Here is a 17125-nt window from a genome sequence, read left to right on the forward strand (position 1 = left end):
GTTTAAAACTAGAATTATCAAAGAAATGTAAGGAATTATGTGTGTTTTGTACCTCCAGGCACACTCTTTGACAATATAAGTATAATTGGAGAGCTGGTTGTCACTCATTCACATCTCACAGTGAATTAATAAGAAGGATTTCCCCCCTGACAGCTTCCCAGAACCCAGGCACCTAGAGAATGGGATTTCAGTTAATGGGGGTGAGTGATAGGAGGCATAAGTTTGGAGTAGGGGACAATCCTGGGAAGAGGGCAGGCCATGCTGGGTCCGGAGGGCACGCAGAGGCTTGAACCCAGGGGATGGAGAGGATTGCGACTAGGAACAAAGCATCCTAACACTAACCTCTCTTTATGATTATGTGGGGACTTCTGCCCATGATCTCAGGTCATAGAGTCAGGAGCCTTGGTTCCCCACCCAGTGGAACTGGGAATGGGGAATTTGTTTGGAATCCAGGCTCAAAATCCAATGTGGATCAGAGGGGGCAGCCATGGCTTACCGGCCGGGAGCTCCGGGCAGTGACTTTGGGTGGATCTTTCCCCCACTCTGGACCCCAGCGTCCTCTCAAATGAGATTTATGGGTTCCGCCAGCATTAACCCTGTGATTCCACGTATTAGCACTAGTATTGGGCTCATTTCAAAGGTAAGGGTATTCATAGGGCCTTAAGAAGAATTTCAGACACAGTTAGGCTGGCATTGGGAGGCAGAAGGGCAGGTCATTTTTTCATCCCACACCTAGGGATGACACTGAAGGAGAGACTCAAAGATACTGTCACTCGCTCAGTACTGACCTTAGGTAGAGCCACTCCCTCCCTGCTCTGAAATCAGCTCCCTCCCTGTCTGTCTCTTGCAGGGGATGAAAGGTTTTTGAGAGCAGAGACCTCCAAACACTCAGCTCCTTCCATCATGCCTGGGACTGTGATGCTGTAGTTGCTAATTGCATGTTCGCTGAATGAAGGAACAAAAAAATCCCTGAAATTTGCACCTATTAGAATTAATGCCTTAAGACTCTGTCTTACGAACAAGGAGATACCATTCTGAGATCTGGAATACTTGAAGCTGACATCTAATCTGGCTCTCATTTCCTACCCCTTTCCTTCAACCATTTACAGGAGGCATGTCCCACTTAACAGATGGAAAAACTGAGGCCCAGAGAAGAGATGTGACTTAGAATTTTCCATATGTAAAGCAGGAGGGGACCAGCAGTCCCCTAACATGTTCTATATTTCTTAATGTTACAGATGAAGAAATTGAGCCCCAAGGAGTGATGAAGATGGCATAAGGTCCTGCAGCTCAACAATGGTGGGGTAGAGACAAGAATCCAGTTCCCAAATCACATTCCAGAGCTGCATAACAATCCTGGAGCTCAAGCAGCCCTGATACCCTGCTCCAGGTTCCCATGGCAACCATGTGGAACAAATCATCCTCTTTGGGCAGCATTGACTCATTCTTTTTTTTTGGATGACTCATTCTTTATAATGATTTTTTTTTTCTTTAAGGGAAAATACATTTGCATACACTTTCACCGTCCCCAAATGGACCCATTCATGAAAGGAAGAGACTAGGATACTTTTGAGAAAAGAAATAACCAGGCAGGAAATGGAGATCCTGACTGATGAAGACCTGGGGAGACCCCTGGATTTGGGAGTGTATCTAAAATGGATTAATGACTTGGAGAAAACCATTCTGGAATCTTGGTTTGGAATTCCTTGACTTATCTTTGCTACCCCTCTCTGTAGATCTCTTTCTGAGTTATAAAAGCCCTTAATTAAACAAAAATATAGTACATATTCCTGGCAACGTGTGCTTTCCAAGAGGTTTTTACCATATTTATTTCATCTGATCCTGCTGAGTCGATAGGGTGGGTATTGACATTTTACAACTGGGGAAACTGAGGCCCAGGAGGTGAAGGTCACAGGGCTAGTGTGGAATTCCTCAGCAAATAGAATTCTTCTCTGAAGAGAGACCAAGGAATAAGGTCTGGTACGCATCAGACATTTGCTGGATGCCCTAGCGACACTGGGGTCTCAGCCACATGAAGCTGGAGACAGGGTCTGGGAGGAGGTGAACGGCAAACAGTTAACTAAACAAGGAACTGAAACTCTCACGCGTTGTTATAGCTGTCATAACAGCTATAACATGGAGGGAACACCTGTAGGCACACCGACAGGGGGCCAGGGGTGTATCTCTAAGAATCTGGTGGTTAACTTGAGAACCAAAGGGCGGGAAAGAGTCAGATATGGGAAGAGGGAGAGGAGAAAGCTCCTGAAAGCTTCCTGAGAAGCAAGTACTCTGAGGAGGAAGGTGGTTGGCATCCTCAAGGAAGTGAACTCTGAACGGAGGCCGGTGAGAGTCCAGTGTGGAGCAGGGAGGGGAGGAGGAACTAAAGGTGAGATGGGAGGAGGGGACAGGGCCCAGATTATTCCAGGCCTTACAGGCCAGGGTAAGATGCACGCGCACAATCAAATGCACCTTCGCTCACACATACCCAAATGTGGGTGTTCACACACACAACCGTGCATTATTCTTGCACATACGTGGACACACGTGCTTAACAAAAGCATGTATATGCACACTCTGTCTTGCACACACATGCTTTGTTTCATAAATGCACGTATTTACACACGCATGCCCACTCACACATAGACCCTCACACGTGCCCACGTACAGCTCACGACAAGCCCAGCTCAGATGAGCTCTCAGCTACAGATAAACTTCTCTGCTGGTTGGTTATAATCTTTCATTGGAACTGACACATTGATAGCCCCAGTTTTTCTAGGAAGTGACCTTCATGCCGGCTATTGATTTCCAGTGGCTATCAGGCTCCCGCCACTGGAGTGACAGGCCTGGTCGGAGGTCAGCCTTTAAATAAAGCTTCTGGATTACTAAGTACCAGTGAAAATGGAAATTGGCAGCCCTGGCTCTTTTTACGTGGCCTGCTCCTGTGGATGGGGTGTCAGCCCTGGTGAACTAGTGACTACCTCCTGTTCCTGCACCCTGCCCCACCGCTGCCCCAGGGTACCGGGGGTGCCCATAGGTTTTTGTCCTCCCCAGCAGGGGAGCTGGGCTGAAGGCTGTGGGTGACAGCAGTTGCCAGGGCCTGACACTTCCTGGATTCTGTTTTCCAGCGAAGCCCGGGCTGTCTTCCTAAGCCCAGCATTCTGGTAACAGACAGCTACTACAGGTCCCAGAGACCCACGGGTGACTCTCCTTGTGGTCTTGGGCAGGTGGTGTCACCTCTTTGGACCTCAGTTACCTGCCACCCCCACTTCCTGCCTCATCCACACACACTCATACAGCCCTCTCTATTTCACAACGCTGTGGTCCAGATAAATGAGTCAGTAGAGGTGTGTTGAGTTGTATATAACTCAATGTTTTAAAAGTATTACAATTTGCTAATCACAAAATTCTACTGAGTTACATTGTGTGTTTACTTGATGACCCAGAAACCCCTTAGATTGTTGCAGCATCATAGACAGCTGCAAAGGCTGCCAGTTTCCTGTACTTCTTTGCATCCTTCCAGCGCAAAAGTCTGTCCCTTTCTGGCTCTACCTGCCCATTTTATGACCATCACAGCCTGTGTGGTTCTGCAGTAGAGGAGGTCATTAAATGAAGTTTGCATGTCCTGAAGGGAGGATAAACAGGAATTGGTTATTTGGCAAAGGAGGTGATCTCTTCAGCAAAAATCAGAGAAACAAGATTGCTGGCCCAGATTAGCCACTGGTGTTAAAGGGAAGAAGGCCAAAGATCTGGGTGAGTCCATGAACCGGGCTCTTAGCCACAACTTGCACCCCCAGCCTGAGAGACAGCGAGCAGGACACTCAATTCAGGGACGGCATCGAGGAGTTCAGGGTCGGTGGTGCAATTTATATGCGAGGTGGCACTGTCTCGCTGGCCTGTGTATAACCTAACACTCACTCCAGAATCCACGACACACTTCTGGGGATGGAAGCAGGTTATTTTACATGACAAATACAAAAGGTGTCCAGAAATTTGCCACTTACTTAGAGAGTTTGAGGTAATTTATAATTAAAGACTTAGCATATAACTGTTAAAATAGCATTGGCAACCGCTTGACCAAGTTCCTATTATTTAATATAAATATTTTATTTTTACTGTGACTGGATGCACAAGCATGTTCACTGTGGTTCAAGAGGCTCTAAAATACCCTGTCTGATGGGAATCTCCTGGCGGCCCAGTGGTTAGGACTCTGCTTTCACTGCCGGGGGCCTGGGTTCAATGCCCTGGTAGGGGAACTAAGATCCCGCAAGCCGTGTGGCATGGCCCATAAATAAATAAACAAATAAACAAACAAACAAATAAATAAATGCAATGCAATACAGTACAATACCCTGAGAGTTCCACACCAACGTGGTAAAGTGACTGAGATGGGTTTCTCTCCTTAGGGGTCTTTGTACAATGTCGGCATCCCCGAGAGGGGTCCTAAGTCCCTCCACACCCTGGGTCTTGTGTGTCAGTACCATTGTGGGGCTCCAGGACACAGAACGGGGAGCCCTGGGGAAGGTGGGCTACGGGGATAAGGCGGCCTTCATGGGGCAGTGGAAACAGTGGGAGGGGATGCCATAAACCTCCTTTGCCCCAGGCCAAGGGTGTGCAGTCCTAAGGCATTCAGGGACCGGCATGCTGGGTTTGCCAAGCCCTTCCACAGGAAACAGAAAGAAATGGGGGACTTCCCTGGTGGCACAGCGGTTAAGAATCCGCCTGCCAATGCAGGGGACACGGGTTTGATCCCTGGTCTGGGAAGATCCCACGTGCCACAGAGCAGCTAAGCCCGTGCACCACAACTACTGAGCCTGCCCTCTGAAGCCCGCGAGCCACAACTACCGAGCCCACGTGCCACAACTACTGAGCCTGCATGCCACAACTACTGAAGCCCGTGTGCCTAGAGCCCGTGCTCCACAACAAAAGAAGCCACCACAATGAGAAGCCCACACACCGCAATGAAGAGTAGCCCCCACTTGCCGAAACTAGAGAAAGCCCGCGCACAGCAACAAAGACCCAACGTAGCCAAAAATAAATAAATAAATTTATAAACAAAAAAAAAGGAATGGGGGTAAAACCCCAGACCAGACATCAGACACACTGATTTCAAACCCAGCTCTGCCACTTCCCAGGTGAGTGACCTCGAGCAAATCACTTCCCCTCTCTGAACTGCAGTTTCCTTATCTGCAAAGTGGGGTCAGGAATTCCAACCACACAATGGATGGTCTTGAGGATTAAGAAAAACGTTGTTCACGAAACGCCTGCCATCTAGCTATGCTGTTCAATACGTGGTTATCATCTGGGAGACTGGCATATCTGCCATAGTCAGAGCTCAAGCTACCCACTGCCCCATTTATCTCATGGTTACAGCAACTTTCAGCGGGGGTGATTTTGCTTCTCCTCCAGGCGGCAATTCAGTAATGCCTGGGGTCATTTTTGGTTGTCACAATGGCGGGACAGGTGTCACTGGAATCGAGAGGGTGGAGGTCAGAGATGCTGCTGAATGTCCTACGACACCCAGGACAGTCCCCACAACAAAGAATTGTCTGGCTCCAAATGGCAATAGTACAAATTTGGGAAAGCCTGAGCCAGACCCCCTTTCTCTAAGCAATGGTTTTTGAGGGCTCTGTCTTCCCCTCAGCGGCTTTAGCACTGCAGCTCTGAAACCCTCCAGTTCCTGAGCACCACAGAGACGCAGGGACTGCATAGGGAGCCGCTGCCTGCCTCCCTCACCCCGAGGCCACTCAGCCAGATGGCAAAGGGTCAGCAGCAAGCAAACATCTAATGATGTGTGACAAGTATGGCCAGACAGCAGTCCCAGGCTGGGCCCCTTCGAGGCCACTCATTGGGCAAGGGGGACTCATAAATAACAGCACAGTGACAGCCCGAGTCTCGCTCAGTGGGAGGTACGGAGCTCCGCCCACCTCCCAGCCCCTGGGGCAAGCCCTTTATGGGGCAAGGCTCCAGCAGGAGGGCCTCGAACCCCATGCACAGTGAATGTGCTGGTGAGACACAGAGGGACCTGTCACTAACACATCTGTCCAGACCGCTTTACGGCATTCACTTTGTCCCTGGTGGTGAACTATTTCCTCATCTCTGATCTGGTGTGATCTGGGGCTTCAAAGCATTCACCCAGCAAAGCATCTGAATTGGAAGGCAGAGTGGCATAGCAGTGAGGGTGCTGAAGCTGAGTCTGAGCCTCCATTTCTTCATCCGTTGAATGGGGGCATCGGGCAGCAAATGTGCTAATTCACGGGAAATTATGTTCACAGCAATAAACTAATGAAGGAATGATGATGATGATAACGATTATGATTATTCAGCCATTTGGGAGAGGAGAATTTATATTTGAAAAAAACATACCTTCTGATGCTCCAAAATATTAATCAGTTTTTAGGGTTTTAGGCAGTTCCAGGTAGGCTCTTTGCGGTCATAATAGGAATAATGACGATTGTATTAAAAGCACTTTTGTTTTCACATTTATTTTTCTCAAGCCTCATGTGTCTTAAAATGGGACCTGTTTCCAATGATGCATGTTCTTCTAAAACAAAAGTGAAAGAAACACAATAAACAGTTGACACACAGACCGACTTTGCTTTTTCGTTCGTTGAGGTCTTGGTTCAGATGGCTTGCTGGCGTCGGGTTGAGGGCAGGCGGGGGAGGCAGGGAACTGCCCTTGGTGCCGCTAAGCATAGCACTCAGCCTTTGGGATATTTGGGGTCTCAGTTTTGTCATTTACAAAATGGGGGTAATGTTGTCTTCCTGACTCTCTCGGAGCTGCCAGCTCAGTGAGACCATGTATGCACAAGGGAATATTAGTATCACAATAATTATCTTCTTCATTATTATTGATTATTATTCATAATGATGTTTGCAAGATGGATCTCCTCCAAAGCTCCATGTCTGTGAACAGTTTTTACACACCTTCACAAAAATCTACGCGTGCCTGTGATGATGAAGAAAGTGACACTTGGAGCATTCGTTCTGAAACCTAAGCTGATTCTTTAAGATTCTAAACAAATCCCCAAACCCCTTCTCTTTTTCTCAGGCTGGAACAAAGGGCTCTGCAGAGGGCGCTCCCTCCGGGACCCTGCCTTGTAAGTCTTCTATAGAGATGGCTCTGTTGGCCCAAGACCTTGATGCCAGCTTTCAGCCAGGAGCACGTTTTTGCAGGGAGGGTTATAAATCAAAGCCTGGGTTCTAATGAAACTGCTGACACCCTTTATCTGTAACAGTGTGCACCCAGGCACCACTTGTGAGAAATTAGAGGCAGAGAGAGAGCATTCAAGGGAGCGGGCACCTGGAGGCTGCCTCTGCTGCCTGGTCTAACCCCTCCCCTTCCTCTCTCCAGCTCCTTCTTTCTTTCCTCCTCCTTCCCACCCTTGCTCCCTTTTCCTTTTATAATTCCTCCAGAAATCTTTCACTACCGCCCCATTCTGCAGCCTCTTTAGGAGTCAGCCTCATGGCCAAGCTGCAGACCCTGCCGCCCGGCTCCCTAGGCAGACCTCGCTCCCTGGCTCTCTGCAGGCCACCTCTCAGGCCAATGGCGCAGAGCTGCACTGTTTTAGGCAGCAGAGGTTGGTGAAAGTAAGGCCCTGGGTTCTCCCAGGACACTGTTCCAGTCTTGGGTTGGCCGCTTCCTGACTGCATGACCTTGGGTGAGGTATTTAACCTCTCTGAGCCTCAGTGCCTGTATCTGTAAAATGGGGATAACCGCACCTCTCTTGGGAGGCTGTTAAGAGGACTGAATGAGATGGATGCCAGGTGAACAGTGCTGGTCCGGGAGGTGAAGGGAGCAAAGGGGCAGCAGAAGCTCAAGTTGTTGAGGACTTTTCTGGCTACCTTTAGGGGCCAGCCCTCCATCAGCCCTGGTTTTATACTGAATCATAGATAGTTACTCCCACAGTTTGATTTAAGAAATACTAAAAAGGGCATATCTATCCCCAAATATCTTTACAAATGAGGCCATTGATAACCAAAATTTTAGAAATAGAGGCCTGATTGAAATAAAGAACAATTTATTTGGGGGTTATTAGGTCTGCAACTCTGGAGATACAGATTTAAGAAACACTGGAATTGTGTTCTGCTGGACCTCAAAACGGGGGGAGGCCTGTAAGGCCCCAAACCACAAGGTTACACAAGTTGTTAGTCAAGAATTAGCGCTGGAGCTGGCAAGAAGTGAGGGTGCTTATTAAGCAAGGATTGGTTGGGGTTTGAGATGATTACATTGTTGCAAAGGGGGGAACTTTGAAACTCCAGGGTTGTAGCCAGCAGCTGGTAGCAGATATTGTTTTGAAAATGGCAGGGAGTTTCCTTGTGTTTGATACAGTTCAGAAAATTCAAGTTCTCAGTGATGCAGGAGGGTGTCTGAAACCACATCCACAATGGCCACCTGGCTCCGTTTTGGATGCCTGGACCACAGTCACACCATTTTGATTCTTAAATGGCTTTGACTATGTCCTCACCATTCATTTCACCATTAACAAGTCATCTGATTAGAAGTCATCCAGGGCCTGGCGTGATGCTAGGTGGCTGGAACGCGCTCTCACTTGATCACGCTGAGGGGAGGATGCCCCGTGTTCCTAATTCCTCCACATGAGTTGACAGCAGGCTTGTCCTTCAACAGGCAGATGAAGTTTCTAAGCCTTGTCCAGCGTGAGTCAATCCCCAAACCACTGACCCGATGGAACTAAAACCCCATTCTTCCCTAAATCCCCCAGCTGGTACTCCTCTCTCCCTCCTTAGAGCGCCTGTAGCGTTTGCTAATTTTACTGCTTGTTCTGCATCGGACAGAGACAGTAATCTCCTCAACTAGACTGTATGCCTCCTGTGGGCACAGAACGTGCTCACAATTTCTTGAAATTTCCTAGAGGAACTTGCTTCATCAGTTTAGTCTAATTATCATGATCTGGTGACTTTCTAGTAAAACATTGAATCCCTGGATGGTCAGCTGCTCATGTGCTGCATGCAGCTTTTGTTCATATTTCACTGAGCAGAGCAGGTCATGTGGTCCTCAGGGCAGGATATAGAATCCTTCCAAGTAAGTCAGGGCTCACAGGGAGGGACACCAAATACGTTGAACAACAATACAATCTATCACAGACCTAGGATAGCATTTTACAACGTTGTTGCTCAGTAAATATTTAATGGGGATAATGAGCCAACTATCTTAAGACAAATATATTTTTTTCACATCTTTATTGGAGTATAATTGCTTTACAATGGTGTGTTAGTTTCTGCTTTATAACAAAGTGAATCAGCTATACGTATACATATATCCCCATATCTCTTCCCTCTTGCGTCTCCCTCCCTCCCACCCTTCCTATCCCATCCCTCTAGGTGGTCAAAAAGCAAGGAGCTGATCTCCCTGTGCTATGCGGCTGCTTCCCACTAGCTATTTATTTTACATTTGGTAGTGTATATATGTCCATGCCACTCTCTCACTTTGTCCCAGCTTACCCTTCCCCCTCCCCGTGTCCTCAAGTCCATTAAGACAAATATTTGAACACATCATTTTAGCATGGTTGTTAAATCTAAACCAGCCAACTAAATGTTGGGGTAATAAGTCTTATGGTCAGCAAGAAACTTAAACCAAGTAAAGTCTCTAGCTAGAATGTGGTAGAACCAGACTAGACACAGCCCTGTAGTTCACTTGTGGAAACGCTGCTGTGGGGTAAATGAGACCTGTTCACTATCGCTCTGGAAGGCAGGGCTAGGATCCAAAGCAGGGGTGGGCTTCATAGAAGAAATTGCCCCCAGACCTAGAGTCTCTGTCACAAGGATGAGGCTGTGAAGTCCCTGCCCCAGTGTTGTGAAGCCAGAGGTGGACTATATTTGGGGAGGCTGGAGAGGGGTATCTCTGCAGTGTATAGAAAGTTGAACTAGAGGCCCAGGACTGATTCTTACAGCTTTAAACGTGTCACAAACCTCAAAGGAATATGCATGTCAGTTATGGACCCAACACTCACATTCCAAAACAAGCAGGAGTAAAGTAAGACAAAATTTTTTAAAGATTCTAAAACATGTGTTGTGAGATTTCAGAAGGAGGAGACAGGACGGAGGCCTTCCTGGAGATATTGGGATGCCAGCTGGATCTCAAAGGATGCAAAAGACCAGGGTGACACAGAGGGATTGGGGGTTAGAGAGGGTAGGTTGCAGAGCAAAGGGCTGGTTAGGGCAGGGGTGTTGGAGGTGGGGCCTCCCCTTCCTTATCTCCCCTCTTCCTCCAGGACACAGGGTCCCTGGGTGGTGAAAGAAACACAGTGTGCCACTGCCGCCTTTCATATCCTTTCCTCATTTCAGGTTTGCATTTTATTTTCCTGCAAACTTTTTTTCCTTTCCCTTTGCCGCTCAGGCTTTTGTTGGTGTGACCTCAATTTCTCGCTGCCTTTCAAAGCTTTTATTTCCCAAGTGGAAGGAAGGAACTTTTAATGGCACACTAGGTCCTTAGCCAGACCAGTTGTCTTTCCAAATCAGTCAGGGGCTCGGGTGGCTGGGGAGAGTGGGAGGCTTGGCCGAGGGACTGAGAGAGTCGATAGAAGGAAAACAGCAAATGCAACGGATGAAGGTCCCCGAGGCGATTTGCAAATCTGCTGAAATCCTGAACAAGCTTTGATTTAACCCAAGCTTGAAATGGCTTTTATTTACTGTCTATCGTGGAATAAATGACATCTCATAAACAGGCTTTATCCATTACCCCAGAATGGAGAGCACAGTGTTAGGGACATTTTATCCTCTTGATATCAAAGGGGATATGCCGGGGTGTGTTATTACAAATAGAAAAATCAATGCGGAGACACACACATCTGAAATTTCATTTTCGTCGAACCACATTTTCAAAGGGAAAAAAAAAAAGGCAATTGCTAATAAAAATGACTACAGAACTGGAGGATTTACCAAGCTTGAGCGAAGGACCGGCTGGGATTAAGCCCAGACAGTGAATAAATCGGGCTCTGTCCTGGGGCTGTTTCCCACTCACCCTCTGGGCAACCCGGCCCCACCCAGGGATGACCCAGAGCAGAGTCACCGTGGATTCGTCCCCAGGCAGTCACGCCGGTGTCTGGTGTCTGAACACTGCGTGTGCCCCCAGGGCTGCTCTCTCACTGTCCTCCCACCCAGCCACACAGTTTGCCTCAGACCACGTGGAAAACCCCAGAAATATCGAGCACTGCTGTTTCCTCCAGGCCTTTACCTCCTTCATGGCGGAGTCTTGGACACTGCTAGATCTTGGGGAAAGCAGAAAGGCTCCCAGGGAGTGAGGAAGGAAAGTCAGCCAGACTCTGGGGAAGGCTCCCATTGAGGTCCCAGCCATTTTCACCAACCCCTCCTTCAGAGAAAGTTGGTGAGAGGTAAATACTTCCATCTTTTCATAAGATTTTCTGGAAGTCGCATCCCTGGGCTCCCTTCTTTGTGTCACGTTGTGTAACCCTGTATCAGGGTGACTGGTTTAGAGTCTTGTTTCCCCATGAGGTTGTACACTCAGAGAAGCCCGGGACCAGGCCTGATGCTACGTTCCCCTTGACAAGCACTGCGCTGACACATAATACCTGCTCAGTTGTATGCAGGATGAGAACGTGCAGGCCTGGAGAGGGGAAGAGTACAGCGGCCTGGACACCGCACCTGGGCTAGACCGACCTCAGCCTTCTGAGGAGAAGTGCTCTGGTTCTGGTCAGCAGCTCCTGCCTGAAGGCAAAAACCAGATGGAATTTGCCAGTTCCATACCACCTACTGGGCTCAGGAATGCCTAACTCCATTGGTGGAGGAAAATGGGCCAGTAGATTGGATTTAAGGCCTCACAGTAAATCCTTACCTGCCTTCTGAAGAAACACTGGTGTTGGTCAGAGAGTGACCAAGAATGAAGAGCCAGACATAAGCCCAGGCTCCCTCCTGGACCAGAGCAAACACTCAGCATTTGAGGGCTGCCTGGGCTCAGGGATCGCTTCCTCTAACTCTACCTCCTGAGAGATGATGACACCAAGGCCCAGAAAGGGGAGTTAATTTTTTCCTAGTCACACAGGAGATTGTGGCCAGATGGAGGGTCAACATTTTTTTAAAATTAATTAATTAATTTATTTATGGCTGTGTTGGGTCTTTGTTTCTGTGTGAGGGCTTTCTCTAGTTGTGGCAAGCGGGGGCCACTCTCCATCGCGGTGCACGGGCCTCTCACTATTGCGGCCTCTCTTGTTGCAGGGCACAGGCTCCAGATGCGCAGGCTCAGTAGTTGTGGCTCACGGGCCCAGCTGCTCCGCGGCATGTGGGATCTTCCCAGACCAGGGCTCGAACCCGTGTCCCCTGCATTAGCAGGCAGATTCTCAACCACTGCGCCACCAGGGAAGCCCCAGGGGTCAACATTTTTAAGCTTCGACTCCCAGGCCTGGACCCTTTGCTCTGCCTGATAAGAATCCAGGGAGAGGGCTTCCCTGGTGGCATAGTGGTTGAGTCTGCCTGCTAATGCAGGGGACACGGGTTCGAGCCCTGGTCTGGGAGGATCCCACATGCCGCGGAGCAACTGGGCCTGTGAGCCACAACTACTGAGCCTGCGCGTCTGGAGCCTGTGCTCCGCAACGGGAGAGGCCACAACAGTGAGAGGCCCGCGCACCGCGATGAAGAGTGGCCCCCTCTTGCCACAACTAGAGAAAGCCGTCGCACAGAAAAGAAGACCCAACACAGCAAAAATTAATTAATTAATTAATTAATAAACTCCTACCCCCAACATCTTAAAAAAAAAAAAAAAGAATCCAGGGAGAGAAAATAATGAGGAAGGACCACGCATAGCAACTTCATTGCAGAGAACATCGTGATGTCGAGATGATTGTTTTTTAAATAATTCAATGATAACTGATTGAGAAAGTATCCACACTGTACAAATGGTAAGAAATTTTGCTGTTTCTAAGCAGGCACGGCTCTTGTTTTCTCTACAGCTTTACTTGGGTGAAGGCCACCAATCAGATCGGGAAGGGCCGACTCCTGAAGAACATGGGGAAGACGATTTCCCTATGAGACGTGTCTCCGCTCCCCCAGAGACACGGGCTGCCTGCTTCTTCCCTGCGTCTCATAAAGCTTTAAGAGGAGAGCCTCCACCAGCCAATACAGCAGCGATTCTGCCTGAAATAAGCGGCAGTATTTAAATAAGGTTTCAATAGGAAGAAAAAGTCTCCTTGGACGTGGTCTGTGATGTAGTTATCAGGAGGAGAAATTTGCAGAACCCATTAGCTGCCACTCCTTCCCCCAGGAAATCCCTTGTTTGTGGAGCATGAATCTCTCTGGCTTTTGCTGGCTTTTTCTCTCCGGATTGTCCGGGTAAACATCTGCCTCGCACTGTGTGTTTATAAGAAGAGGCATTTGTGGCTTTGATTGTTTAGAGGTTTCTGCAGAACGTGCATGCTTTCTCCCTCCCCCACCCCTTCCCTCTCCACACTGCCCGTTCTCCTGGGCAATCAACCACTGACGTCTATTTTGGTTTTCTTTGGCATTACAGTGCATCCTTCTGTCCAGAGCAGGGAAGAGATCTGCCACCACCTAGTTGCTCCACCTTGCGATAAAGAGTTTTCCATAGCAAGGGCAGTATATCTTAATTGTATTGTTATTATTATTTATTCCACAAAATTTTTCAAGCATCTTCTGTGTATAGTATTGAGGTGGATATGGCGAACTGTACCAAGAGTCCCAATCCCTGTCTCAAGGAGCTTATGATCTTGTTGAAGGGACAGAGCTTGTACACATTAAGAATAAGGTCTTTACTTACAAAAGGACTGCAGAACTTTGCAGGGGCAGGGAATCCGTCACTGGCCTTCTTACTGTCAGCCAAGTTGAGCCTCTCATCTTGAGTCCTCAGGTAATTCAAACCCACCCCTGGACGAGGTCCTTCAATTGTCTACTTCTGGGAAAGAATGTGGTGCACAATTTCTTTTTATTCTCACAAGTCTTTCATGGCTGACTCAGGTCACTGGTAAGTATCATCACAGTAAAAACTCTATCAACTGGAACACAACAAAGTTCCTGGTAGATGAGTTTTTTTTTCTTTTCATCACTCAAATTTAGGTCAGACACCAATCACAAGAAAATAATGTTATCAAACACCTAGTAAAAAGAAAAGAAAGACAAAAACAAAGCTTACTCAGATACAGTCCGGGTTCCCCACCTCCTTCACCTCCAGTGACAGCTTGAGCAGTGAGCACTTCTGCCTTCAGAGAAATGACCAGAAGGACCCATTGTCAGTCAAGAAAAATGTGTGATGCTAAGTGGTGGAGGTTTCCTGCCAGGGGAAGTAGACCCAGATATTTAAGAAATGTTTCTCGGGCTTCCCTGGTGGCGCAGTGGTTGAAAGTCCGCCTGCCGATGCAGGGGACACGGGTTCGTGCCCCGGTCTGGGAAGATCCCACATGCCGCGGAGCGGCTGGGCCCGTGAGCCACGGCCACTGAGCCTGCGTATCTGGAGCCTGTGCTCCGCAACGGGAGAGGCCACAACAGTGAGAGGCCCGCATACCGCAAAAAAAAAAAGAAAAAAAGAAATGTTTCTCACATCTGAAAGGGTTTCCTCCCTTATCTTCAGCTTCTAAAAAAAACCCAATCCCCAATTCCATTTGCCCATCCTGGGTATTCTAGTGTAAAGAGGGTTAAGGTTTAGCTGATCTGCACAGGTGACAGCTGAGACTGTCTTGAAGTCACTGCTTGATGGGAGACCCAAGTGCCTGTCCAGTGTCTGACATCACCTAGCTGGTGACCTTGGATCAGCCGCTCAGCCCCTCTGGCCTCCACTGTAGCTGATTTCTAATGATCTGTCCATGACTAAGGGTCAAAGGCTCCATGAAGTAATTAGGTCATGCTAGATCCTAGCAAATTTTAAAATCTGGTGGTTTTTTTAGTACCACAAAGAAATATCTACACTCCCATGTTTATTGCAGCATTATTCACAATAACCAAGATATGGAAAGAACCCAAGGGTCTGTCAATAGATGAATGGGTAAGGAAATAGTACACACACACACACACACACACACACATACACACACACACACATACACATTGGATGATTATTCAGCCTTTTAAAAAGGAGATCCTGCCATTTGTGACAACATGAATGTCATAAAAGACATTATGCTAGGTGAAATAAGCCACAAGCAGAAAGAAAAATACTGCACGATCTCACTTATATGCAGAAGCTTAGAAAGTTGAATGAAAGAAGAGAGTAGAAGGGTCATTACCAGGGGCAGAGAGATGGGGGAAATGGGAGATGTTGGTCAAAGGGTACGAAGTTGCAGTTGTATAGGATGAATAAGTCTAGAGAGCTAATGTACAGCAAGGTGACTGTCATTAATAATACTGTATTTCATACTGAGAATTTGCTAAGAGAGTAGATATCAGGTGTTCTCACTCCAAAATATTAACATAAAAATGGTAACTCTGTGAGGAGGTGGATATGTTACTTAGCTTGAGGGTGTTATATATAAATATCAAAACATCATGTTGTACTCCTTAAATATATACAATTGTTAAATAAATAAAATGTAAAAATCTGCTGATTCCTGCTCTGTATGTATATGCCCTTCTAGAATCTCCTTTGTATTCACTGGGGCCAGGTGCCAACTCAATGTCTGACCTTGCTGTTGTCATTTGATGGTACACTAATACCTTGTTGCAGAAATATAACCAGGGCTCCTGGGAGTAGAGAGAGTTGGCCAGCAATGAAAAGATAGCTCTGGCTTGACCTGTAATGTCTTCTTCATTTTATTTAGTGAGAAATGTTTAGGACAATATATTAACAGTAATCAATTTGGGGTGATTGTGCCCAGGTGTTTGTTTGTTTGTTAGATCTTTATTGGTACTTTTTGAATTTTTAATAATTTCTCAAAATAAAAATTATAATTTAATTAAAGGGCAGTGTAAATTTAATAAGAGCGATTTCCTGATCAGTCTACTGGCTCTGATCAGGGACAGAGAGAGATGTGGTCAGACAGGGCACTTGGGGCACAGGTGTTCATTTCCTGTTCTCTAAACTGCACTGTACATTACATATGCTTTGTGTGTGTATGGAATATTTCATTATAAAAATTATTTTGGAATGACTCCATATAGAAACATTGACATTTAGCTTTGAAGTTTGAAGTTATCTCTCCGTGAATAATAAAAGGCCTATATGATACTGTGTTGTCCAGTAGAAATGCAGGGCAAGCCACATGTGTGATTTTAAATTTTCTAGTAGTCACATTTTAAAAAGTAAAACAAAACAGGTGAAATTTACTTTAATGCTATATTTTATTTAACTCAATATATCCAACTTATTGTTATTTCAACATGTAATCAACATTAAAAATCTTAATATTTTATATTCTTTTTTGTCGAGGGGCCTCTACATCTTGGAAATCAGTGTGTATTTTACACTTGCTTCTCCGTTGCCGCTGGCCAGGGAACCAGGCAGTCAAACCCCTGGAGTCTGGGGCCCCCTGGGCTCTCTCTCTGCACCAGCCATGCAAGATGGCCCCAGAAGAACCTCGCATACCCCCATCTGGCCTCTCCTTTCTGCTCTGGGATGGGGACCCTCCCTCACAGGAAGCAGCCACCCACCCCACCACCAGAGGCCCAAGGAAAGAGGACGAGTGGCTGCCATTTTCCCCCAGGCAGCCGGTGGTTCTGCAGGCAGAGAAGCAGCCCTTGCGGCTTCTCTGGCCTGTACACTGAGGAAGACTCACGGGTCAGCTTGCTTGCAAAGGGGTGAGGGTGTAGACGATCTGGGAGAAAATTACAAGCAATAAGAAGCAGTGTTTGCAGCGCGTGCTGGCTCTTGGTCCCCAGCCAAACGCTGCGGGAAGGTGATGGATGCCCTAGGGCGGCCCCAGACCACAACACCCATGACCGCTCGGCCGCATGGGACTCAAACCTGCATGGGAAGTGGCCTGCTCCCTTGTCACGTGGAGGAATCCACATCACTGGCTGTGACATCAAGTCTGCACGAGGCTGGGGTATTCTGGGCACGGGCACAAAAATATCACCAATCGGATTTGAAACATGGTATCATTCTGGGGGAGGTTTGGGACTCCTGAGTGGTTAATTCTCTGGGCTCAGGGAACAGGACCTGAGCACCGCTCCTCCCTGCTCCAGAGTCCTGGCCCCAACCCAGCTGTTCACG

The sequence above is a fragment of the Leucopleurus acutus genome (genome assembly GCF_964270905.1).
Source record: "Leucopleurus acutus genome assembly, chromosome: 13".
NCBI classification, from domain to species: domain Eukaryota; kingdom Metazoa; phylum Chordata; class Mammalia; order Artiodactyla; family Delphinidae; genus Leucopleurus; species Leucopleurus acutus.